This window comes from Solanum stenotomum, chromosome 11 (genome assembly GCF_019186545.1).
Source record: "Solanum stenotomum isolate F172 chromosome 11, ASM1918654v1, whole genome shotgun sequence".
In the NCBI taxonomy this organism is placed as follows: Eukaryota; Viridiplantae; Streptophyta; class Magnoliopsida; order Solanales; family Solanaceae; genus Solanum; species Solanum stenotomum.
Genome location: NC_064292.1, coordinates 54,925,664 through 54,932,291, shown reverse-complemented (window position 1 = coordinate 54,932,291; position 6,628 = coordinate 54,925,664). Strand labels below are relative to the sequence as shown.

General features: G+C 33.1%; 1 protein-coding gene, 1 long non-coding RNA gene and 1 pseudogene across 2 annotated transcripts in view; 2 read left to right on the top strand and 1 right to left on the bottom strand.

Moving 5' to 3' along the window:
* LOC125843865 (TMV resistance protein N-like) overlaps nucleotides 1-6,628 on the top strand; it is a 367,653-nt gene that overhangs the window by 204,956 nt on the left and 156,069 nt on the right. The gene's annotated exons all lie outside the window — the stretch shown is intronic.
* On the top strand, nucleotides 7-665 carry LOC125843923 (uncharacterized). The gene is made up of 3 exons (XR_007444072.1): nucleotides 7-180; nucleotides 257-327; nucleotides 410-665. It is a non-coding gene; the product is annotated as an uncharacterized LOC125843923 (long non-coding RNA).
* Nucleotides 2,589-4,437, bottom strand: LOC125843920 (8-hydroxygeraniol dehydrogenase-like; annotated as a pseudogene).

The following is a 6,628-nucleotide window of genomic DNA, read 5'->3' as shown; positions in this document are numbered from 1 at the left end:
TTTCGCTCACTGCTGGAGGAAGAAGAAGAACGCACAGGGTCGGGTCAAGCTGTAAATTTGGTGTGCTGCGCGTGAATTGGGCTGGGAACTCGGGTTGACTGGAATAAAAAAGAGGCCACTTGCTCCTCTTCTATGAAGCTCTTTCCCACAAGCTCGGGATTATAGCTTAAATATAGCTAGGTATATACCTCATGAAATTGTGTTCTCTGTTTATATATAAAATATTTCTTCTCATTCTTTCTTCTATTGGCAATAGGTGATGTACGTATCAGTAATCAGCAGCGAGTTTGGGGACACTGCCTATGAAGGGAACATGTACAATTTTGGGTTGGCAAAAATTCATTCTTTTTATATTTCATTTCGAAATATAATCACATTTTCCATTTCCTGACAAATACATAAATTGCAGAAACTTTGGAATCCAATGGAGCTCAAATAATTTCTCCCCAACCATCAAGTTCTACTGAAGTTGCATAGTCTCCATTGATATCTACTGTAAAATGTTACATTCGTTTGTTGTATAAAGATGAAGCTGAGCTTCACATTGGGATAAGGAAGAGCAGATATGATTAGAGACATGTGTCATATCAAATTTTGTATAGAATATATTGTAATCCTTACCAAATTTGGAGAGTAGTTTTCTAAAATTAGTTGACTTAACTATGGTTATGATATTTGTTAATATAATATAATTTTGACCTTTAAACTTTAAATATGACAAATATCTCCAATCTAGATGTACACTAGACGAAATGGAGGGAAGGGGTAATGGAGGGGAGCCGAATCCGATATTTACCATATAGTATTTATGCAAATTTCTTTTTCTATAAGAAAATTTTTATTTGCATTTAATGTTTACACCAAATCAAATTAATTAACTGTAGCAATTAAAAATTGAAGTAAGAATACATATCATGTAATTGTGATTAAAAGATTACTTTGATATATAATGAACGGAAAAGGGTCATATTTACCCCTGTACTCTCAGAAAAGGGTTATATTTGTCCTTCGTCATACTTTTTTGATATATTTATCCCTGCCATCCAACTTTAGGCACATATTTGCCCTTGAACCGTTAAGTGTCATGTCTCCTACTTTTATCATCCTACATGACGCCTATGTGGCACATCTACATGGATATATATTTATTCCACCAAAATATTCCTCCTAATTTAATTATTAAATTCATCCATTACATAAAACCCATTTCCTAATATTACTTCATTTTCAATTTTTCCAGAGAAAATCCTTTAACAGATAAACAAAGTTGCTCATCCATATGTTCGAGCAACAAAGAAGCTTCGAGTTTGAGCACAGAGCTACAGAGATCCTTTGCTCTTCTCATCTCAAAACAGTATACCACATCTCTGTTGGGACTGTTGGAAAACAGTAAAAATCATAGCCACAATAAATCAGAAACCACCAAAAAAACTATATGACCAAAAAATAATTAAAAAAATGAAGAAGTATCAAATATTTTTTATCTTGAACTTTTTTAACTTAACAATGTTCAAGAGATCGTGTTTTTCTCTGGAAAAGTGACAATGAAATAATATTAGGAGTTGGGTTTTAGATAATGGATTGATTTAAGCCCTTGATTTAATAATTAAATTAGGAAGAAATTTTTGGTGGAATAAATATATATCCATGTAGATATGCCACATAGGCACCATGTAGGATGATAAAAGTAGGAGACATGACACTTAATGGTTCAAGGGTAAATATGTGCCTAAAGTTGGTTGGTAGGGGCAAATGTATCAAAAAAGTATGACGAAGGTAAATATAAACCTTTTCTGAGAGTACATGGGTAAATATGATCCTTTTCCGTATAATAAACGCTTAACTTTTATTCATTGATATATCGGGCACATAATTTAGGGTAAAAATGTATCCATATTGGGTGTTTATACTCAAATTTACCACATAATTATTTAAGTAATATGTATTTTTATCTTATTTTTTAATTAATTAAAGTTTAAATGATTAATTGGGTATAAATACATCGTGCAGGTAAATATTTACCATAATTTAGCTAAACTTAATTAACAATTTGATATTTCTTATTCCTATTAAAATAATTCCATTGGCATTATAGATATTATATATTGCATTTTGCTCTACTCACTGAAGCATAGTCATACGCATACATAAAGAAAGTCGATATGTGCTGCGACAAAACTATACTTGTTAATTTAGAAGCAAAAGTTTAACCGTACTCGATGTTTATACTGATTCAATGAATATATGATGACTAGGGACATAAGCCGCGCTCCAACCGACTATTTTTGGCACATTGTGTTAGATGGAAAGTTGTGGTGTTTTGAGCGGGTTGTGACATTCCCCGTCCTAAATGAGTGCATTTCTAATGAGTAATCACACGGGAAAAGAAGTCAAATGGCAAGATAAGGTAGTGAGAAACAGGACAAAAGACCTTTGAAGCCTTCACCACATGCCTACCCATACACTTTATTCATTGAACTATAGTTAAATAATGCATATATTTCACCTTAATTCATGACTTAACCCTGATAAATCAGTATAATTTGATGTAAACATTGAATGCTGGTAGTTTTTACCGAGTGTCAATATTAGAAAACACAATATCATATTTATTCTTTTAACTCCTTATTCCTTTTGATACACAAAACATAAGAAATAAACTAAACAACAAAACGTACAAGTTTAATACAAAATCATAGCCCTATAACACACTCATTTTCTTGACCAAGATGTCCCCCTCATCTCAACTCTTGTTCAATGTGTTGCCAATGTAAAGCACAAAACGATACTTCACGTCCGATTTCAAAAGGCGCTCCAACGTTGTATTCACGTAGTCCATTGGCACAACTTCAACATCTGGTGTTATGTTATGATTTGCCGCGAAATCTACCATCTCTTGTGTCTCCTTCATCCCTCCTATCCCGCTCCCCGCCACTAGCTTCCTTCCTATTACACACATCATATTAAACATACATATCAATATAAATAAAATGTATATACCAAATCGTCGATTTATAACCAAACGTACCTAAAAGCAGGGGAAATACATGCAACTCTAGTGGTTTTTCAGAGGACCAACCATCACAAGCTTCCCATGAGTTTTCAACAAATTAATCAATGGAAGAAGAGGGTGAATCGCGGATACAGTATCGATGATGCCATCTAGTGATCCCGCTGTACCCTGCTCGTATTTAACATACAAACGAAAATTAGTATTATTTGTATGTCACACCTATGTTATAAATTTAAAATTGAAACAGAGTTGATTGATTGATCGACCTGCATTTGGTCAGGGTCACGACTGACCAAAAACGAGTCTGCCCCTAAACGATCAATTGCTTCGTCTTTCTTACTAACAGATGTACTTATCACAGTAACTTTGGTTCCGAATGCCTTAGCAAATTTCACAGTCATATGTCCAAGACCAACAATACCAATGTGCATTCCAGGTTTATCTAGTCCGTAATATCTCAGAGGACTATAAGTTGTGATCCCTGCACATAACAGGGGAGCTGCTTCATTGGTAAATTTTCGGGCCAATGGACCACGTAGTGCTCGTTGGTTACCATTATATCGGAGTAACCACCATACGTGGTGGTTCCATCGGTGTCAACACCATTGTACGTCAATATCATATCGGGACAATAATTTTCGAGATCATTGTCACAATTTTCACATTTTCTACATGATCCTACTAAACATCCAACTCCAACTTTGTCACCAATTTTGAATTTCTCAACTCTACTACCAACTTCAGTTACTACACCAACAACTTCATGCCTGTAACGTGCAACAACATATTCAGTATAATTTCACAAGTCGGCTCTGCCTCTATATCTACATACAATGCAATTATAAGAATACTCTTTTTGTAACTTGGTGAATAATAAGTCCGCTCATCTACCATTTTCCACTTAAATTAAACTATATATAACGGCTTTTGTCTACGACAGGGTTATAATAAAAGAACATAGTAAAATGTATGCATCAAAATGAAACTTACCCTGGTACCAATGGATATATACTATTGGTCCATTCATTCTTGAGTTGATGAAGATCGGAATGACAAATTCCACAATACATAACTTTGAATTGAACATCTTTTTCACCAGTCACCCTCACCATTCAACAAGAAATGTTACGGATACATACTGTTCGATCAACTAGTTTATCAATATGTTCGAAATTGATATACACAATATATACACTATCGGTGTAGATATGTTGTGTAGATCTCATTCATATAAAATATACACTATCTATATTGTCAGTTTATATAACGTAAATTCGAAAAGATGGTACCTTCTTGAGAAGTTGAAAGGAGAAAGTACCCCAGAAGTATCTCTAGCTGCCCATCCAAATGCCTTAACATTTTCATGTGATTTTTCCATTTTCTTGATTTTTGTTTATTTTTGGAGATATTATTATTACTATTGTTAGAACAATTAATTTGAGTAAAGTTATAGTCTAATGTATTGATTTTTCATTTGAATAAATAGGCATTTGAGTTGATGGCTAGTGACGTAGTCGATGAGGTATAAAACAAATATTATCGTCATGGCTTCTCTGTACAATTTGCCTTTTTTATGAATTAATATAAGATAATATTATATCTTATATTGTATGATATTTCTAGGAAAATGGTTTAGTAGTACGTGACCAAGGTCTAGCCACAAATTTTAATTAAAATATAAATTAGTCTTTATATTATTTTAAACTATGTGTAGTAGTGACATTCTTAGTAGAAATTGGTTTCAATGAAATGTTTTAATATGATTGTATGGAATCATAAAAGATTTTGAAAGAAAATAGAGAAAAAGCTAGACTTTATTGATTTGGTTTGATTTATGAATATATAAAACAAATGCAATTGATTTGATTTGGTAAATGACAAATCCGAATCAATTGGTTTATGGATACCCCTTAGCAAAATCTAGTAATTTTGATTTGAGAATCAGACCATATATATTTATGTTTGAAAATTAACTTTATATATAGACCATATTTGGTTTTTCGTGTGTATTATTTCATGGATCTGGCGTCTTTGGACACTCGAATTTATTTTTCTGGAAAAATTATATGAGAACCTCCGTAATGAGTTGGGAAAGAGTTACGTAGAATCTCGTTGCTTTTTTTCACGCATATTTTCACATTTACGAACTAACTTTTAGGAATTACCCGACTTTCTTGATTTTTCGTGTGTATTAGCCCATGGATATGGCGCATTTAGGGCACCCGAATTTTTTTTCTGAAAAAACTAAATGAAGACCTCCGTAATGAGTTGGAGAAGCATTATGTGTAGTCCCGCCGTTTATTTCACGCATATTTTTGTATTTATGAGCCAACTTTTAGGAATTAGCAGACTTTCTTGGTTTTTCGAGTGTATTAGCCCATAGATATGGCGTCTTTGGGGCACCTGAAATTTTTTTCTGAAACAAATATATAAGGACCTCCGTAATGAGTTAGGAAAACATTATGTATTGTCCCATCATTTTTTCATGCATATTTTCATATTTAGGAGCCAATTATTAGGAATTACCCGATTTTCTTAATTTTTCTTGTCTATTAATTCATAGATCTGGCGCCTTTTGGGCACCCATAAAAAATTTTTGAAACAATTTATGATGACCTTCGTAGTGAGTTTGGGAAGCACTGCGTATAGTTCTGCCAATTTTTTCAAGCATTTTTGCATTTACGAGCCAACTTTTAGGAATTACCCAACTTTCTTGGTTTTTTCTGTGTATTAGCCCATGAATATGGTGCCTTTGGGCATCCCAAAATTTTTTTCTATCAAAAACTATATGAGGACCTCTATAATGAGTTGGGGAAACATTACGTATAGTCCCGCCTTTTTTTTCACGCATATTTCTTGATTTTCGTGTATATTAATCCATGATGGTGCCTTTGGGCATCCCGAAATATCACGTGGAATGCTACAATTTTATAAGTGAAAAACACAATAATTTGAAAAAGATTTTGTAGTTAAGGGAGCGTGTATAATTTAGCTCTCGAAAATGATAATTGCGTCACTTTAATTTCGTTCCACAATAATTAATTAGGATACATAGTTGGTGATTACCTTTCCAGTATAGCCATCAGAAAATATGGTGAACAATAATTTGAAAAAAATATTAATAAATTGTGTGTGTTTGGTGCGACAGAAAAATATTTTCTAATTTTTCTACGTTTGATTGGTCGAATATTTTTGAAAAATACTTTTTTTGCAAAATCGTTAATAATTAAGAGAATAAATTCCTGACACGATGTAAAAAGAAACAAGTTTCATAAGTAACATTTCAGGTAGATTATTTTCTTCCCACCCCACCCAACTCAACCCCCATATCTCACCCTCGATCCTACTATTTTATTTGCTTTTGATTATTGACAAATTTGCAAAAAGAATAAGAATCTAATATTTTGATCAAATTAAATTTCTATCAAAATACTAAAAAGAAAGTTGAAGTTTAGGGGGGTCTAGTCGAAAAATCGGACCTCATCCATTCAATAAAAAGGATTAAATACAAAGCTTATCTTCAAGCTTACCTCATTTTGATTGTTTGGAGGACCATCGTGGAGTCACTACGTGTCAAGGAGACTAGCAAATACAACATCGACCCTACCACTTGAG